Source organism: Indicator indicator, chromosome 12 (genome assembly GCF_027791375.1).
Source record: "Indicator indicator isolate 239-I01 chromosome 12, UM_Iind_1.1, whole genome shotgun sequence".
Lineage (NCBI taxonomy): Eukaryota > Metazoa > Chordata > Aves > Piciformes > Indicatoridae > Indicator > Indicator indicator.
This window is the reverse complement of record NC_072021.1, coordinates 4,503,731-4,523,744: the sequence shown is the minus strand read 5'-3', so window position 1 is coordinate 4,523,744 and position 20,014 is coordinate 4,503,731.

Sequence of the window (20,014 nt, the reverse complement as noted above, 5' to 3'; positions counted from 1 at the left end):
GTTCCTAACATCCAATCTCAATCTCCTCTCGTTTCAAACCACTGTCCCTCATCCTGTCCCTGCAGGCCTTTGCTTACAGTCCCTCTGCAGCCTGCTTGTAGCCCCTTCAGGTACTGGCAGGCTGCTATTAGGTCTCCTTGGAGCCTTCTCTTCTCCAGGCTGAACACCCCCAGCTCCCTCAAGCCTGTCCTCACAGCAGAGATGCTCCAACTCCCTGATCATTCTTGTGGCCTCCTCTGGACCTACTCCATCAGGTTCACATCCTCCTGTTTTGAGGGCTCCAAACCTTTACACCAATGGATCCGGAGATGTAGTGCAAGAATCTGCCTCCTGATGGTTAATTAGCACTCTGCATTTTAACTTGCTCTTTGGGTGGCAGGGCAGCACTGGCAACAACTGGAGTCCTCACTCGATATTTTTTCCTCTGGTGCTTTCATCCATGATGCAGTAGAATAAATGCAGCAACTGGCTATGAAAGACAGTTTCTGGAGGTTTCTTTGAACGGCAGTCAGTTTTGGGGAGGTTTCTATGAAAGAGTCAGTTTCTGGGAGGTTTCTATGAAAGAGTCAGTTTCTGGGAGGTTTCTATGAAAGACAGTCAGTTTCTGGGAGGTTTCTATGAAAGAGTCAGTTTCTGGGAGGTTTCTATGAAAGACAGTCAGTTTCTGGGAGGTTTCTATGAAACAGTCAAATTTTGTTGGTTTCTTTTAACATATGCAGTACTAAAGGCCTGAACTCTTTTTAAAGGAAACTGAGTATTTTCTTGTCCAGCAAACAGGCAGACTCACACAGCTGGGAGTGTTGCTTTCCTTGAAGGCACTGCTAGAGCTGTTATCCTGCAGGAGAGGTTCCATGCCTGTGTTTGCACCTTAGGGTTGGTTCTGCATTACCATGGGGGTAGTTCCAAAAGCACATAGGTGGTGCTACAGGAGAATTTGATTCCTTTTTCAGAATGGTTTTCATGCACTCCTTTCCCTGCCTGATTTTTCAAAAAGTGGAAACATAATCTGGGAAAGAGAGCCACAAAGTCATTACAAAAGCCTTGCACAGCACAACTCTTGCTGGTTTTGGCTTTTCTTTCTCCTCCAGATGCCAATTCATTCCTAGCTGTGCTTATCAAGGGATCGTAAGCATTTTCCATCTCATTTAATTTCTGAACCTGGAATTCAGTATTCTGCAACTGCTTCCATTTGCTCAGTTTAGGCATAGCCTTAATATCTAAATATTATTAAACACAAGGTTCCTTTGATTTTATTTTTTTTCCCCCTCCCCTTTCAAGTGACATAGAATGAACTGGTAGAAGAGAATGCAGTGCTTAAGTTATCCATAATGCATCTGTTTACGTTTCCAGCTGGTGCACTCTATCACCAAGTCGTTGGTTTATGTTATCAAATGGTGGTTGTGTAATAAGTAGTTAGCAGAAACCACAGGCACGTCTTTGAAATAACACTAATGGCCATTTTGGATGAAATAGATGAGACTTGGTGAAAATGATTTGCTGAAGAAATGTATTTTCTTTACTTCCTGTTAACAGTGAGCACGTTGAATCCCTTTAATCTCTGCTGCACAACTAAACATTTTTCTGGGGGGGAGGGGGTGTGTGTGTGTGTTCTTATTTGGGATTAATTTGAGCTAACAAGCACCCTTTAATAATCAAGGAGTTTTAAAGCAAGTGAATTGGGTCAGGGAAGCATTAATTAACAGTACAAAGTGGACAAAAGAAAAAGAGTCCATATGAAATGGTTTAGAATGGTCCAGGTTGGAGGTCACTTCTACCCTGGACCATTCTCTGGTTCAATGATTCACCAAATATTCTGTTCAAATGTGAGAAGTGGGAGCCTAAAGTCTCCTGACTAAAGTTCCAGCAGCTCCTGTGTTGGCTTCAGGGTAGAATTTGGCCTATTGTAGTTCTTTTAGCCTGTTTTCTAAATGGGAATTATTTTTGTTTGCAAGTGCATGTGTGGAGAAAACCCCTTCAGAAACTGTATTTTCAGAGCCATGAGGCACTTAATACAGATGGTATTCCCTGCCCACAGCTGGGAGGTTGGAGTGGATGGTCTCTGGGGTCCCTTCCATCCTAAGCCATTCTGTGATTCCATTCTATGACTCTATGCTATGGACCAGAATGAAATCCTGAACTGGTACTCTCTGATTTTGCCTCCTGTCAAAGCTAGGTTTGGATTTTACTGTTTCTAGAAATTTCTTTAAATGCAGAAAGGGTACACAAGGGCTTGTAGTGATAGGATGAGAGGGGATGGCTTTGAGCTTGAGCAGGGGGGATTTAGACTGGAGATTAGGAAGAAATTCTTCCCAGTGAGGGTGGTGAGACACTGGAACAGGTTGCCCAGGGAGGCTGTGGATGCCTCCTTCCTGGAGGTGTTCAGGGCCAGGTTGGATGAGATCTTGAGCAACCTGGGCTGGTGGGAGGTGTCCCTGCCCATGGCAGGGGGGTTGGAACTGGATGGTGTCTCAGGTCCCTTCCAACCTAAATTATTCTATGAATCTATGAAAATCAGGAGGTAACCTTGAGAGTTTTTCATTCTACCTCTTCTACTCAGCCAGTTTTTGATGCTTGGGGTTTGGACGAGATGAGCTTTGAGGATCGCTTCCAACCCAATGCAATCTGTGAAGCTGTAAAAGTGAGGACCCTTTCCTGCTAGCTGAGTTTTTGTGTTTAAGAATCAATAAATAATAGTAAAGGATAAAGCCTGCTGGAAGGCCCAAGCATGCTGACATGTTTAAGACTAAGATTTGCTCTGAAGGGATTAAACCTCTGGGTTCATGCAGAAAGCGCAGCCAGTCCTTAGCAGTTTGCAGCACTGCACAACAGGGAAGGTTTCTGGCATTTCATGAGGAAGTCTTCCAACCAGTTTCTAGAGCTAAAATTAGATGTAAGTTGAATCCAGAGTTAAAGATGTGATCTTTGGACAAGCTTAGCAGTTAGGTCTGTTCAGTGCTCTTGCTTCAAAAGGGCTCTTCCTCTATAGTTCAGCTGTAATGCGTTGTGCTGGATGGGTTTAGAGCAGGACACATGTGAATAAATAATTGATGGTGAAGTTTTTGTGCTCTGCTCTAGCTAACTGCTATTGACTCAGGGACTTTTGCTGATGCTACAGATTTTCAGTCTTGTTCTCAAAAAGTTTTCCTCAACTCTAACTTTTTCCCACCCAGCCGAAGATTGCTTTCATAACACAGCAGGAGGGTTGTTTGGGGAAAGTTCTTACCAATTGTTTTCAGCTTTAAGCAATCAGTTCGTTCACATAGGCTGCAGCCAGAGGAGTGTGGGCAGCAGGGCAAGAGAGGGAAGTCTGCCTCTTTCCTCTGCTCTGCTGGGACCCCACCTCCAATACTACATCCAGCTCTGGTGTCCCCAGCAGAAGGAGGACACAGAACTCTTGGAGTGAGTCCAGGGGAGGCCACAAAGATGATCCAAGGGCTGGAGGAGCTCTGCAGTGAGGACAGGCTGAGGGAGCTGGGGGTGTTCAGCCTGGACTAGAGAAGGCTCCAGGGGGACCTTAGAGCTGCCTTCCAATAGCTGAAGGGATCCTGCAGGAAGGCTGCAGAGGGACTTTTCCTGAGGGTGTCTAGAGACAGGACAAGGAGAAGCTGAGGGAGAGCAGGGTTAGATTGGAGCTTAGGAAGAATCTCTTCAGTAGGAGGGTGGTGAGACACTGGAGCAGGCTGCCCAGGGAGGTTGTGGCTGCCTCCTCCCTGGGGGTGTTCAAAGCCAGGCTGGATGAGGCCTGAGTCTAGCTGAGAGTTGTCCCTGCCCATGGTGGGGAGGTTGGAGCAGATGGTCTCTGAGGTCCCTTCAAATCTGAGCCATTCTGGGATTTTGCTTCTTCATATTTTTGACTTTTTGGGAAAAAAAACAATCCTTCATTCAGAGTCTCTCCAGACTTTGGTGTCAGGACTGGACGTATGGCCTTTGTTTCATGCTCTTGGTTATCTTTGTGACATAAAATTTATATCACAACGTTTTGGAAAAAAAACCCAAACAACCCCAAACCCCAGATCTGTACTTCCTTAGCAGAGATTGAAAGGGCTAAAAAGTAATTTCTGGCTGGACACCCCTTGATTTACCTAGATTCAGTCTCCCTGCCCAGGAGGGAGGCTGAGGTGGGGGGAAGGGGTCATGTTGAAGAGCCAGGCAGCAGGACCTGAGCTTCTCAGGACAAGGGGTCAAGTTGCTAACAAAGATGTTAAAGAGCACTGGACCCAGGAATTCCACTTTGTCACTGCTCTCTACCTGGATGCACAACACTAGATGGACTTAGCTCCTGGGGGCCTTCTGTCTGGGAGTGCTCAGGAGTCAAGGGCCAAGATCTTCTGCTGGGCATTCAGCAAGGGAAATCTTTGCCATTAGTGACCTCCTGTGAGCTCTCTGCTTTGAGCTGGTGTTCAGGTTTTCAGAAGCTGCAGGCATCCACTTCTCCATTCTCCTTCTGCAGTTTTCTGCCTCATTTATTTTGTAATGTCTTCAAGGAAGGAAGAGAAGTCAGAGAGTCACAGAATGTTAAGGGTTGGAAGGAACCTCTAGAGAACATCTAGTCCAACCCCCCCACAAAGCAGACTCTTCTGTAACAGTTTTCCTTTCATAATTTGGATCAATTTCTAAACCATATTTGCCCTATGAATGGCACAGGAGAGGGATCCTGTGGTAAAAGAGTGGTATCTAAAAAAACCCCTCAGTAAAGTGTTAGTTAAATATTAAAAAAGTCATTTCAGCATTTCCCAACTGTTGAGTGCTTCACTGCTTTAGTTTATTTTTAGCCAGGTTATCCAGATTTAGGAGCAGTCCTACAGTTCTTGTGAAGGCATTTCAGTTGAGATGAATGGCTTGGATGGATGCTCCTGCTGCAGGAAAGCCTGCAAGACCTGAGCTGCCCAAACAGCACATGCAGCCTGCCCAGATCATCAGCCCCTGCTGTTTCTTGCCCTCTGGCCTGTCCCCAGAGCAGAGAAGGAGGCTGAGATGATTTTGGTGGGGAGGAAGGGTAGAGAAGAGACAAAGGACACAAGGCTGTAGAAAACCAGACTCATTAATTCTGTTGCTAGTGGAGCAGTGTGAGCATAATGATGACTTAAGCTACTAAACCCTTGGGGTCTCAGAGGTGACTCTGCCATTCACAACCCTTCAGCTGGAGATAATGTGCATGCAGTGCTTTGGGGAGGCATTCTGGGGGGCTTTAGACTGGGCATTAGGAAAAGGTTTCTCAGGGAAAGGGTTGTCAGGCATTGGAATAGGCTGCCCAGGGAGGTGCTTGAATTGCCACCCCTGGACATGTTTAAAAGCCATCTACATCTGGTGCTTGGGGCCAGGCTGTAGTGACAGACTTGGTGGAGTGGGCAAAGGGGATGGACTTCATGATCTCAGAGGTCCTTTCCAGCTTGGATGATTCTATGATTCTTTGACATTAAGAGGAAGTTCTGCACAAACAGGGTAGTGGAACACTGAAACAGGGTGCCCAGGGAGGTAGCTGAGGTCCAGTCCTTGGAGATCTTCAAGGTCAAGCTCAATAGGGCTCTGGGAAACCTGATCTAATGGAGGATATTCCTGCTGAGTGCAGGGGGCTTGGACTGGATGAGCTTTGGAGGTCTCTTCCAACCCAAACGATTCTGTGGTTACGCTAGAGGTTTCTCCTTCTTGGCCCGTACCTTCAGGCTGTGTTCAGTGGAAGTCAAAAGCTTAGACACTGAGATTCAGGGCTCTCCATCCTCTCACACACTCCATAGACAATAATAAAAAGTCAGAATCACAGCAAGCTTCAGCCGCTTTACAGTCTTCAGTTGTATCTAATTCAAAGCCATATCAAGTTTTTGGTCAGGTCTGAACGTTTTGTGTGGCTTTAATGTGGTAGCAAACCTGCTCAGAGGAGGCAAATTAAGCAAAAGGGAAAAAAAAGGTTTTAAATGAGTGTTTTTGCAGTGTTCCTATGGGTAACCTTTGAACTGTGTGATCTGCTCAGCATGGCCTAATGGCAACAGGGGTTTTGCTGTTTGACACAGGAGGTTCCACCTCAACACAAGGACACTCTTTACAATGAGGATGTCAGAGCCCTGGAGCAGGCTGCCCAGAGAGGTTGTGGAGTCTCCTTCTCTGGAGACATTCAAAACCTACCTGGATGTGTTCTTGTATGACCTGCCCTGGGTGACCCTGCCTTCAGGGAAGTTTGGCTCAGTGATCTCTGCAGGTCCCTTCCAACCCCCAGCATTCTGTGATTTTTATGGTTTCTTGTGCCCAGGGATTTATTCCCCATGCAATGAAGCATTTGTTAGCCATCAGTGGGAAGATTCACATGGAGGAGTTACAGGCACCTCGCCTCTGAAAACTGCTGGTGGTGAGGTGGATGTTGAATATCCTGAGGGGAAAGAGATTCACAGTGGGAGAATCTTGTCTGTGAGAATCTGATGTGTGTGCTCCTGGGGGTCTTGCATGAATAGGAAGGATTAAAGGTTCAGGCTTATAGCCCATTTGTCATGAAAGCCTCTAATGATGACAGAAACTGTAGACTAGCCTCATATAGAATATCTAGAAAGAGTGAGAAGGATATAGTGAGGCAATGGTGCATGGCCCTAATTTTAGGAGTATTGAAAGTGGAAGAATTCAAGGACTTTATGACAGTAACAGAATATTTGGGTTGGGTTTCCCTTCCTCCCAGTGCAAAAACCTCAGAACTAAGGACTGTCCCTTGCAAAGCCCGGATGAGCATCTGGATATACTTGCCCTCCCTCTGTGTCCCCAGCACGCTCTAGGAAATACAAGGACGTTAGTCCAAAACCCTAAAATAGCTCAAAAGCCACAACATGGGATGGGAAGAGAGCAAGAGAACACTAATGCCCAGCAGCAGCCAGGATGCAGCTGGGGACAGAGCTGTGATGCTCCTGCCTGACTGCCTTGGGGGCGGCAGCGGCAGAGATTGCCAAGGTGCTCACCAGGGCTGCCTGTCTGTTGGTATCTGGGATCTGCTTGGGTGCCCAGGACATTCCAAGGCTGTAGGACTGCTTAGATGGTCCAGGACTGGTGCAGTCAGTTGCTCTGTTTCATTTCAGATGGAAATATTTTGATTTTTTTTTCCCCCTATTCCCTTGCTGGAAAAAAATGTTGGAAATTCCAAATGTGCATTTCATATTTCAGCTGGAACTCAATGTCCCTCAAAATGGAAATTCCCTCTCTTTGTCTAGCTGTGGCTTGGAGGAAGGGAGGAGGGCCTTTGAGGAGATGCACAAAAGAAATGTAGCTTGATCTGCAGAGCAGAAAGTGAGTGTGAGGCTCTGGGAGCTGCAGCTCTTCTGTACAACCAGAGATCTCTTTTCTAATCTGAACATTCTGTGGTTGTAGCCAACAAAAACAGGCTCTTTGCATCCTTTTTTTTTTTTTTTTGTTGAACACCTGGCATTTTTCAGAGGGATGTATCTCCCAAGCAGGCTTTAGTTATAGCTCTGGAGAAGAGGAGTGGCAGGCAGGGGTGAGGGAGGGAGAAGCAAGGTGTTTGAGGACACGACGCAGCCCTCCCCTGCCAGGATGCCTGTTTAAAGTATAAACTTGTATGAGCAAGGATGTGTGGAGTGTGGTGTCAGGGGAGTTGTTACAAATCAGTAGTAATCTGTCTCTGCTGCCTTGCCACATACAGCTTGCTTTTTTTTTTTTCTTTTTTTTTTTTTACACCAATTTTTCTCCTGTGAAACCATGGGTGTGGTGTTAGGTGTCTGCAGGCTGGCATTGCAGTGAAGTGATACCTGCTGCCCTGGGGTGAGAGCTGTTACACAGAGTCACAGAGTGCTTTGGGCTGGAAGGGACCTTAAAGATCATCTAGTTGCAACCCCCCCTGCTGTGGACATTATCTGCACACCAGTGCTGTGTGAGCAAATGTGAGCAGGAGCCTCATGAGAAACAGTCTGGTAAAAAAGGGGGGGAAAAAAGCCATGACTTTGCCAGGCAGATTAACCACAAAGGCTGAGAAAGGGCTGGTGGGTTCTTCATCAGATTAGTGACCATAACAGGAGAATCACAGACCTTATGGAATCACAGAACTGTCAGGATTGGAAGGGGCCTCAAGGATCATCCAGTTCCAACCCCCCTGCCATGGCCAGGGACACCTCACACTACAGCAGGTTGCTCACAGCCACATCCAGCCTGGCTGCAAAAACCTCCAGGCATGAGGCTTCCACCACCTCCCTGGGCAACCTGTGCCAGTGTCTCACCACCTTCATGGTATAAAACTTCCTAACATCAAATCTGAGTCTACCCATTTCTTGTCAGTCTACCCAGTCCTATCACTCCCTGACACCCTCCAAAGTCCCTCCCCAGCTTTCTTGAAGCCCTCTTCAGATACTAGAAGGCCACAAGAAGGTCTCCTCAGAGCCTTCTCTTCTCCAGACTGCACAACCCCAACTCTCTCACTCTGTCTCCAGAGCAGAGCAGCTCCAGCCCTCTGCTCATCCTCCTGGCCCTTCTCTGGACACCTTCCAGCACCTCCAGATCTTTCCTGTACTTGGGGCTCCAGAACTGGACACAGAGCTCCAGGTGTGGTCTCCCCAGAGTGGAGCAGAGGGGGAGAATCCCCTCCCTGGCCCTGCTGGCCACACTTCTCTTGCTGCAGCCCAGGCTCTGCTTGGCTCTCTGGGCTGCAAGTGCTCACTGCTGGCTCCTGGTGAGCTTCTCCTCCCCCAGCACCCCCAAGGCCTTTTCTTCAGGGCTGCTCTCCAGCCAGTCCCTGCCCAGCCTATATCAGTGCCTGGGATTGCCCTGACCCAGCTGCAGGACCTTGCACTTGGTCTTGTTGAACCTCATGAGCTTGGCTTGGGCTCAGCTCTGCAGCCTGTCCAGGTCCCTCTGGATGGATCCCTTCCCTCCAACAGGTCAGCCACACCACACAGCTTGCTGAGAGTGCACTCCATGCCTTACTTGGTGTGCTCTCAGGATAACTCAAGTGCTCTATACCTTGCAGGTATAGAAATTCAGAAGTGCTTTGTTTAAAAATGGTCGGAAGGAAATTTCTGAATAGACGTGTAAAAATATTTGTTCAGTAGGAAACCTGGGAAGCTTCTCACTTTTCTGGATTTTCCTGTCTGTCCTAAGAGATGTCTTCTTCTTTGCAAACTTCCCAAATAGGAAATGCCTCCCTTAACTTAATTTAGGTGGTTCAGTTATAGTGGTACCCACCACACTTTGCATTTTACAGATTGTGGTTACACAGCTTCACAGCTTGCATTGGGCTGGAAGGGAGCCTCAAAGAGCATCTTGTCCCACCCTGCTGCACTCAGCAGGGACACCTCCAACTAGAGCAGGCTGCACAGGGCCACATCCAGTATCACCTTGAATGTCTCCAGGGATGGAGCCTCAACCACCTCCCTGGGCAGCCTGTTCAGTATTTCACCACTCTCACTGTGCAGAACTTCCTCCTGATGTCCAACCTAGATCTGCCCTGCTCCAGTTTCAAACCCTTGCCTCTCATCCTATCCCCACAGACCCTTCTGAACAGTCCCTCCCCAGCCTTCCTGTAGGTCCTCTTCAGATATTGGAATGTAATTCTGGACTTGTCCAGAACTGGGCAAGTGAAAATGGGATTTCTCACTGTTAATGACATTGATTGCCTTTCCTCATAGAAAGATTGTTTTCTCATGGAAAGAAATCATGGCATTAGTCTTCACTGTGTGTCTGGGCTGTTGATTCAGACAGGGAAAACATGGTCATTTCCAAACACTTGAGGTACCTAAGCCCAGAAGCTGCTGTTAAGTGGCATCAAGGCATTGGGTTTGAGCAGGGTACAGCCACTTATGCATTTGTGAGTCTGCAGGAGAAATGGAACTTAGACCCCACAATACCTCAACCTCGTATCACAGAGTCACAGAGTGTTAGGGGCTGGAAGGGATCTCAAAAACTCATCCAGTCCAACCCCTCTGCCAGAGCAGGATCACCCAGGGCAGGTCACACAGGAACACATCCAGGTGGGGTTTGAATATCTCTAGAGAGGGAGATTCCACAAACCCCCTGAGCAGCCTGCTCCAGCATTCTGTCACCCTCACAGGGAAAAATTCTTCCTCCTGTTTCCGTGGAACTTCCTATGCCTCAGCTTCCATCACTGCCGCTTGTGCTGGCATTGGGCATCACCCAGCAGAGCCTGGCTCCAGCCTTTTAGCACTCCCCCTGCACATCTTTATCAACAGCAATGAGGTCATCCTCAGGCTCCTCCTCTCCAAGCTACAGAGCCCTCAGCTCCCTCAGGCTCTCCTCATAAGGAAGATGTTCCACTGCCTTCATCATCTTTGTGGCTCTGTGCTGGACTCTCTCAAGCAGTTCCCTGAAGTCCTTCTTGAACTGAGGGGCCCAAAACTGGACACAATATTCCAGATGTGACCTCAGCAGGGCAGAGTAGAATGGGAATAGAACCTCTCTGGACCTACTGACCACAGCCCTTCTAATCCACCCCAGGATGCCCTTGGCCTTCTTGGCCACCAGAGCACATTGCTGGCTCATGGTCACCCTCCCATCCACCAGGATCCCCAGGGCCTTTTCCCCTTCATTGCTTTCCAGCAGGTCAGTCCCCAACCTATCCTGCTCCATGAGGTTGTTCTTTCCCAGGTGCCAGACTCTCTCCTTGCCCTTGTTGAACTTCATTCCATTTCTCCCTGCCCATCTCTATCCAGCCTGTCCAGGTCTGGCTGAATGGCAGCACAACCATCTGACATCACTGGGGATACCTCTCTGCCCTGCCTTTGAAATGTGGTCTCTGTGTGTTTGCTGACTTGGAACATGGCTATTTAGTGAGACCAACCTGTTGGCCATCAGGCTGTTCCTGGCACAGGTCCCTGCTGGTCATGTTCTCCTGAGCAGGTAGTCTGTGCTCTCCAGGAGCTCTTTCAAGAGCTGCCCTGCCTGGGTTTAGGGTTCTGGATGTGATGCTTTTGTAAGGTTTGCTGTGTAATGTGACCCAGTCCTCAAAAGTTTTACTTTTTTAACAGTCACAGTCGATTCAAGCTGAGCTGGCAAGGGCCCTGAAAGCCTTTGTGGGGATTAATGGTTATTAGTGCCACTGCCTCTTCTACTGTACAGGAGGTGGCATCACCTTGGCACAGCTCACCCCTCGGAGCACAGGAGCAGAGGGAAGCTGTGACCTGCCATCAGCAGGGCTGCCCAGCTCCTGATGGAGCCTCCTACCACTGCCAACCTCTGCTCCCCTGTGAGCAAGAGCCCCAGCTGCTGAGTAAGGACCGAGGAGCCCCTTCGCAGGCCAGGGGCCCGGTGGCTGATGCTGGCCACCAGCCATGCACCACGGTGCTGGGGCTGGGCAGGTGTCCACTGGCCTGGCTGCCACCCCCCTCCAGGTGTCTGGACTCACCTGGGTGGCAGCAGGAGGCAGGGAAATCACTCAACACCCGGCTCTAAGGCGCTTTGTCTCCCTTTCTTCTCTTTCAGCTTTCTGTGCTGCAGCAGAGAGGTGGCTGGTGCTGAACTTTTTACCTTGGAGGCTCAGGATTTCGTGTGCAGGAGCAAATGGCCATTAAAATGATTTGTGAAATAAATACTATCAGCAGGGCAGGTGTTGGACCTGTAAACAGTTAATTGCCAGAGCTCTGCAGATGTCAGCTATTTCTCGGGGAGACATCTGCCAGCTCATATTATCTGATAGCAGCTCATTCACTTGAAGAATCTGTCATTTTGCAATTTAGCTACCAGAATGTGTGTGTGCTGGGCTGAGCACCCTGCATGCCTGCATTTAGAAAAGCATCACAGCCTGCAATCATCTGGAGGCATTCAAGTTCTAATGCAACTGATATTTTTGCAGTCACATCCTAACAAGGAACTTAGAGTAAGAAAATCAAAGCCTGTTGGTTTTCGGTGCCTTTCAGTCTCCAGGCTCAAGTTGTTTAGAAACAGTGGCAAGGGGACTAAAAGCCCCAAGGTCAGGAGAGAGCAGAAGGTGGGACACATTCAGAGGAGGCTTAGCCAATGCTTGTTGGTAGAAACTTGGTGTTCAAAACCTATATTCTGCACTCTTCAGTTCAAGCTGTGGTAGTGATGGCAGAAGTTTATTTCAGGTAAGCCCAATCCTGCTCTAAAGATGTAGCTGGTCCTCCAAAGTGTGTCTGTAATTCATGAGAAGAAACAAGGGAGTGTGTTGGAAATAGGCAACTTTTGGTACTCAGCTGCATTTTGAACTGCTGAAAACTCTTCGGCAATAGGAAAGTGTAGCAACAGTTGTGAGCTCATCCATGGAATCCTGTAATACTGTTTTGTGGTTTTGTTTTTGTTTCTGTTTTTGTTTTAATCTTGATCACATTCAATCAAATCTCAACACCCTCCATAACAATTCCAGCTGTATTTAGGGGTTTTTTTTGGTGTTTGTTTTTGGTTTGGTTTTTTTCTGTTTGGAAGAACAAAAGATGATTTGTACCTAAGGAGAGTGCATTCACTCAACAAGCCTAAAAAGAAACCATTGAATTTGAATGGAAACTTATATAGATAAGGCCAAAAAAAAAAAAAAAAAAAGAAAAGAGAGAAATGTGGTTTAGAAAAGCAGTGGCATGGAGGAGTTTGTGGTGGAATTGCATCTGAGCCATAATCTTTTTTAAAAGCCCCTGCTAAAGCAGATAACTAATTTGCTATGTAGGCAGCCTGCTCAGGTTACCCTCTTGATGTTTTGGGCTGTGGGGAGCCTCCTTCAGGACTTTGTTTCTCTCAGTGGCCGCAGCCGTGGGGCCAGGGATGAATAGGATGGAGTGGCAGGAGGGTAAATGTGAGAGCTTTGTGTTTTTAGACAGTTCTTTTTTTTCCTCCTTTTTTTTTCCTGGCTTCTAGGAAAGTTAATTAGGAAGTGAAACCTTAAGCAGTTGACAGTGTGCATTGTTGGCTGCTAGTGCTCTGTGACAAATACCACTGAAAGGTACTTCACTTTCTTTTGTAAACAGAAAGGTAAGGAATTTGCCCAAAAATGTATTGGTGAAGATCTGCTTTTCATCATGGCCTAACCACATAGTAAACAACAGAAATAACTTGTTTTAATAAAGTGTGGTGTTGAAACATTTATCAGCAAGCTCTTTCTTTCCATTTCAAAGGTATGTTTAGGTAAGAGGAACTGTTGCCTCCAAGAAACCCAATCTGAAATTTTGTTATAACATTTTCTGCAGGTCAAGGTCAGGAAACTTAAGGAAAAGTTTGACTTTTGGGCCATCATACAATTACCCCCGGGGTTGATTAATACAGTATGCTGAAACAGCCATCTAAGAATCTCTTAGTAGTTTAAATGCCTCCTGAACAGTGCTTAACTCACATAAAAATTATTCTGGTAGTCACATTATAAAAAGCATGACTTCATTTTATTGTCTTTTTTTTTTTTCTCCTTTGCATGCAGCCATGCACAGTTATGAGGCAAGTGTAATAATCCATGCATTTTAATTTCTCTCTGTAACAATAAAAAGATTCTCTTATGGGCTAGGTTCCCTTGAGTGGTACCAATATAAGTCTCTGGAGGATTAATAAACCAAGCCTGAGGACTTTCAGAGTTAAAGCCTGTTCAAACAGTTCTGTGTAATACTTCAGCTTGGGGGTGCTGGGGGATGAGAAGCTCAAGAGGAGCCAGCAGTGAGCACTTGCAGCCCAGAGAGCCAAGCAGAGCCTGGGCTGCAGCAAGAGAAGTGTGGCCAGCAGGGACAGGAGGGGATTCTCCCCCTCTGCTCCACTCTGGGGAGACCACACCTGGAGCTCTGTGTCCAGTTCTGGAGCCCCTGGTACAGGAAAGATCTGGAGGTGCTGGAAGGTGTCCAGAGCAGGGCCAGGAGGATGATCAGAGGGCTGGAGCTGCTCTGCTCTGGAGACAGACTGAGAGAGTTGGGGTTGTTCAGTCTGGAGAAGAGAAGGCTCTGAGGAGACCTTCTTGTGGCCTTCCAGTATCTGAAGGGGGCTCCAAGAAAGCTGGGGAGGGACTTTGGAGGGTGTCAGGGAGTGACAGGACTGGGGGGAATGGAACAAAACTAGAAATGGGTAGACTGCAATTGGATGTTAGGAAGATATTCTTCCCCATGAGGGTGGTGAGACACTGGAAGAGATTTCCCAGGGAGGTGGTGGAAGCCTCATCCATGGAGATTTTTGCATCCAGGCTGGATGTGGCTGTGAGCAACCTGCTGTAGTGTGAGGTGTCCCTGGCCATGGCAGGGGGGTTGGAAGTGGATGATCCTTGAGGTCCCTTCCAACCCTGACAATTCTGTGATTCTATAACTGGACTTTAGTGGTGTAGTTGTGAAAGCAAATGGAAAGCAGTGCAGAGGTGCCTTCCATGCATGATGGATGCCCACTGCAGAGTGAAGGTAGCTGTGTTGCACCCCAGCACTTTCAGCCTCTGCAGGTGGAGCAGCTCTGCACACCTCTCCTCTGGCAGACTGCCACAGTGTGAGCAATACAGAGTAACACAACAGAATATTCATTATGTGAAGTCTGGACAGGCTGAGGGAGCTGGAGGTGTTCAGCCAGGAGAAGAGAAGACTCCAGGGACACCTTAGAGCTGCCTTCCAGTACCGGAAGAGATCCTACAGGAAGGCCGCAGAGGGACTGTTTGCAAAGGCCTGCAGGGACAGGATGAGGGACAGTTGTTTGAAATGAGAGAAGGACAGATTGAGATTGGATGTTAGGAACACGTTCTGCACCACGAGGGTGATGGAACACTGCAACAGGTTGCCCAGGGAGATAGCTGAGGCCCCATCCCTGCAGATACTCAAGGTGAGGCTAGACATGTCTGTGAGCAACCTGATCTAGTTGATAGTTCTCTGGACATGTTCCAGCATCTCCACCTCTTTCTTGAATTGAGGAGCCCAGAACTAGACACAGCACTCAAGGTGCAGTCTAACCCTGCTCCTGCTGGCCACACTGTTCCTGATGCAGGCCAGGATGCCATTGGCTCTCCTGGCCCCCTGGGCACACTGCTGGCTCCTGTTCAGCTGCTGTCTCCCAGCACCCCCAGGTCCTTTTCCACCTGGCTGCTCTCCAGCCACTCTGTCCCCACCCTGTAGCACTGCATGGGGTTGTGGTGGCCAATGTGTAGAACCTGGCACTCAGACTTGCTAAACCTCATGCCCTTGGACTCTGCCCATCTGTCCAGCCTGTCAAGGTCCCTCTGCAGAGCCCTCCTACCCTCCAACAGATCCACACCTGCTCCCAGCTTGGTGTCATCTGCAAGCTTACTGATGATGGACTCAATCCCCTCTTCCAGATCATCAATAAAGATATTGAACAGGATGGGCCCAGCACTGCCTCTGATCTCTCTCTGTAGCTTGCTGCTCTCTCTTTGCTCATGCCCAGGCATCTCAGTCCTTGTGGTGATGCTGCAGTTCCCTCAGCCATGTAGATGTTTTACAGTGGCTTTTCCTCTTGCCAGTTTTCCCTACAAGAGGGAGAACTGAGCTCTGTGTTTATACATTCCCGTGAAGTGGTGCTCTCTCTGTTTTAACCAGGCTAGGTAATGCCATTTATATTTAGTCCAGGGAGTGAGCTGCTCATGAAGATTTTTAGAGGAACATTTCAAATACCAAATTGTTCCCAAACACCTACATTTTTTCCATAAGAAACTCCCCAAATCTTGTTAGACTCTGCTTTTTCAGGGGATTGCTTTAAAAAAAAAGAAAAAGTACTGGCCTAAATTTATTTCTCCTCCTTCTTAATGTCTTAAGGACACAAATCCCACACACTGTAAAAATTAAAATGATATTGTGTAGCATAACAATGGTGGTGTTGGCCTGCTCAGGGGGGTTGTGGAGTCTCCCTCTCTGGAGATATTCAAAACCCAGCTGGATGTGTTCCTGTGTGACCTGCCCTGGGTGACTCTGCTCTGGCAGGGGGCTTGGACTGGATGATCTCTGGAGGTCCCTTCCAGCCCCTAGCATTCTGTGGTTCTATGATAACTATGGGTAGCAATGCCTGAGTAAGGTGAGCACTTGAGTAAAGTTAGGTTGTTATTATTAGATGTCAGAACTGCTCTTCAGTCACTTTAAATGATGGTACAAGGCTGAGGATATGAAATTAGCTTGCCCATGGCTACTCCTGCTGTATGCCCAGGGAGGTGGTGGAAGCCTCATCCCTGGAGGTTTTTGCAGCCAGGCTGGATGTGGCTGTGAGCAACCTGCTGTAGTGTGAGGTGTCCCTGGCCATGGCAGGGGGGTTGGAACTGGAAATCCTTGAGGTCCCTTCCATTCCAACCCTGACAGTTCTGTGATTCTCTGGGGGCACAGCAAGTTGCTGCCCTGGCATGGTCCCTTCCACTCCTAATGATTCTATGGTTCTATGACTTCAGATGAGTGTGGGGAGGGATAGAAGAAGGCTGAGGGCCTTCAGGGGCATGGGTCTGCCCCAGCCTGGCTGCACCTCAAGAACTGTGTCCAGTTCTGGGCCCCTCAATTTAAGAAAGACATTGAGACACTTGAACGTGTCCAGAGAAGGGCAACGAGGCTGGGGAGAGGCCTTGAGCACAAGCCTTATGAGGAGAGGCTGAGGGAGCTGGGGGTGTTTAGCCTGGAGAAGAGGAGGCTCAGGGCTGACCTCATTGCTGTCTACAACTACCTGAAGGGAGGTTGTAGCCAGGAGGGGGTTGGTCTCTTCTCCCAGGCAAGCAGCAGCAGAACAAGAGGACACAGTCTCAAGCTGCATCCAGGGCAGGTTTAGGCTGGAGGTGAGGAGAAAGTTCTTCACAGAGAGAGTGTTGGCCCTTGGAATATGCTGCCCAGGGAGGTGGTGGAGTCACCATCCCTGGAGGTGCTCAAGAGGGGACTGGACGTGGCACTTGGTGCCATGGTTTAGTGGTCATGAGGTGCTGGGTGACAGATTGGACTCGATGATCTTTGAGGTCTTTTCCAACCTTACTGATTCTGTGATTCTGTGGGGGCATTTGGGCTGGGGAGTTGGATTCTGTGCTTATCACCCATGTGGTGAGCTCATTCCTCCTTTCTGGAGCAGAGAGGAATGTTTATTCAGCTGATGCAGTTTCTGGGCAAGAGGCTAGAAGGAGAACCTGCTGCCTGACAGCCTTCCCCCTTATCACCCGTGGTGGGGGTGTATCCCTGCAGCATGGGGAGGGATGGCCAGCCAGGCCAGGGGCACACCTTCCAAGATGAAGTTCCTGGCTGCACAGGGGATTATGAACCCCATTCCTCTGATTCTGCAGCAAGGGCCATCTGAATGTAGCTTACAGACTTTAATCACAATAACCTCCTTAGCCTGAGCAGTTGATTAACCCCCAAAGGCTCCATCTTGCAGAGGTTTTTAAGCAAATTCAGATAGTATGTGTGGAGGACGTGGTGCTGATGTGCAGCAGTGTATGTGCTAATGGCAATGGATCACTGGATGGAGGCACAGGGACAGCTTGGGAGCAAACCACACACCCTGAGCCCTGCACTGGCCTGACAGGGAACAGCTGGGAGCATGGGACTGCTTCCCTATTCCCATATGACACTGCGTGGGAGCAAGCACATTGGGAAGGATATGATTAAACTCACAGCAGAGGTGTGCAGGGCACAGTGCAAGCTGAGGAATAGCCTCTCCAAGGATTTCTTATGGGAACTGAGACATGGACCTGCTGGAGTGGGTCCAGAGTAAGCCACCAAGATGATCAGAGGGCTGCAGCACCTCTGCTATGAAGACAGGCTGAGATAATTGTGGCTGTTCAGCCTGGAGAAGAGAAGGCTCCAGGGAGACCTTAGAGCTGCATTTCACTATCTGAAGACGACCTACAGCAAGGCTGGGGAGGGACTGTTCAGAAGGGCTTGGAGTGATAGGATGAGGGGCAAGGGTTTGGAATGAGCAGGGCAGATTCAGGTTGGACATCAGGAGGAAGTTCTGCACAATGAGAGTGGTGAAATACTGAACAGGCTGCCCAGGGAGGTGGTTGAGGCCCCATTCCTGGAGACATTCAAGATCAGACTGCATGTATCTCTGGGCAGCCTGCTCTAGTTGGAGGCTGAGCTTCAAAAAGGCCAAGTGCCAGGTCCTGCCCTTGGGGCACAACAACCCCAAGCAATGCTCCAGGCTTGGGGCAGTGTGGCTGGAAAGTGCCTGGCAGAAAGGGACCTGGGGGTGCTGATGGCCAAGTGGCTGAAGAGGAGCCAGCAGTGTGCCCAGGTGGCCAAGAAAGCCAAAGGCATCCTGGCTGGGATCAGCAATGCTGTGTCCAGCAGGAGAAGGGAGGGGATTGTCCTCTGGCACTCAGCTCTGGGGAGGTCACACCTGGAGTGTTGTGTCCAGTTTGGGGCAGCTCAATCCAAGAGAGATGTGGAGGTGCTGGAGCCAGGGCAAAGGAGGGCAAGGAAGCTGGAAGGGCCTGGAGAAGAAATCTGATGAGGAGAGACTGAAGGAGCTGGGGATGGTTAGTGTGAAAGAGAGGAGGCTGAGGGGAGACCTCATTGCTGTCTACAACTCCCTGAAAGGACCTTGTGGAGAGGTTGGTGCTGGTCTCTTCTCACAGGGAATTAGTGACAGAACAAGAGGGAATGGCCTCAAGCTGTGACTGGGTAGGTTTAGATTGGACAGTAGGAAAAATCTTTTTCCAGCAAGAGTGGTCAGGCACTGGAATGAGCTGCCCAGGGAGGTGGTGGAGTCCCCAAGCCTGGATGTGTTTAAAGGTGGTTTGGATGTGGTGCTTGGGGCTATGGTTTAGGGGTGACCCTTGCAGAGTAGGGTTAATGGTTGGACTTGGTGATCCTGAGGGGCTTTTCCCACCTGAATGTTGCTGTGATTCTGAGGTGTCCCTGCTGACTGCAGGGGGGTTGGACATGGGGGGGTCCTTTCCAACCCGATGCAATCTTTGAATCTGTGACTGCTTTTCCTTTCACAACTTCAGACCTCCTTGCTGTCTCTTCTGATCCTGTGCAGAGGGTATCTCTGGGAGGGAATCAGTGGCCTTCAGCTGCATCTCCTTATGGAAATTGCTTTGTTGCCCTTTATTTTCATGTATTGCTCTCCCGTCCCGAGGTGGAGTGTGGTTACACCTTTCTGCTTAAGCTGGCAAGTTTAGTTGAAAAGCAGCAGAAATGAGGACTGATCAGCTTTCTAGAAACAACTTTTCTTCTTCCCTTTATCACCTCCAGAATGCCTGGAGAGTTTCAAACTCATAACAAGATTATGTAAGAGAATAGGAAATAAAAACATACATGTATTTTATTTCTGCAGAAACACCCCTGTTGCATTTACTCTTCCAGCACAGTAAATGAGCCTTCTGTATACTTTGGCACCAGAGAGCATTTCAAAGATACTCTTGGTAAACACCAACACCATATCTAGCCTTCAGGAATGTATATTTTTATGTAAGTGGAACCAAAGAAAAAAAAAAAAACCCAAACCCAGAATCAGCTTCAACATTTGAAGCAATCAAGTTTGATTCTGCTCACAGCAATTACTCTTCCTGTCAACAGGAGGAAAATTTATGATCAGGAAATCAAAGAGTCAAGCCTATTCCTGGATAATGCAGCATAAGCTGCATGTCAGTGAGCTCACCCCTCTGGAAAACCTGCTTCCTCTCATTTACCTGAGCAGGGCTGGGCAGCCTCCAAATGCTGCACAGAAGCCTGCAGCTCCACCAGCCCCGACCTGTGGGCAGGTAGAAGGAGTGGGGTCAAGCTTAGGACCATGCCAGGGCAGCAACTTGCTGTGCCCCCATGGAATCATAGAATTGTCAGGGCTGGAAAGGACCTCAAGGCTCATCCAGTTCCAACCCCCCTGCCATGGGCAGGGACACCTCACACTACAGCAGGTTGCTCACAGCCACATCCAGCCTGGCTGCAAAAACCTCCAGGGATGAGGCTTCCACCACCTCCCTGGGCAACCTGTGCCAGTGTCTCACCACCCTCATGGGGAAGAATTTCTTCCTAACATCCAATCTGAATTTATCCATTTCCAGGTTTTTTTTCCATTCCCCACAGTCCTGACACCCTCAAAAGTCCCTCCCCAGCTGTCTTGTAGGACCCCTTAAGATACTTGAAGGCCACAATAAAGTCTTCTTGGAGTCTTCTCTTCCCCAGACTGAACAGCCCCAACT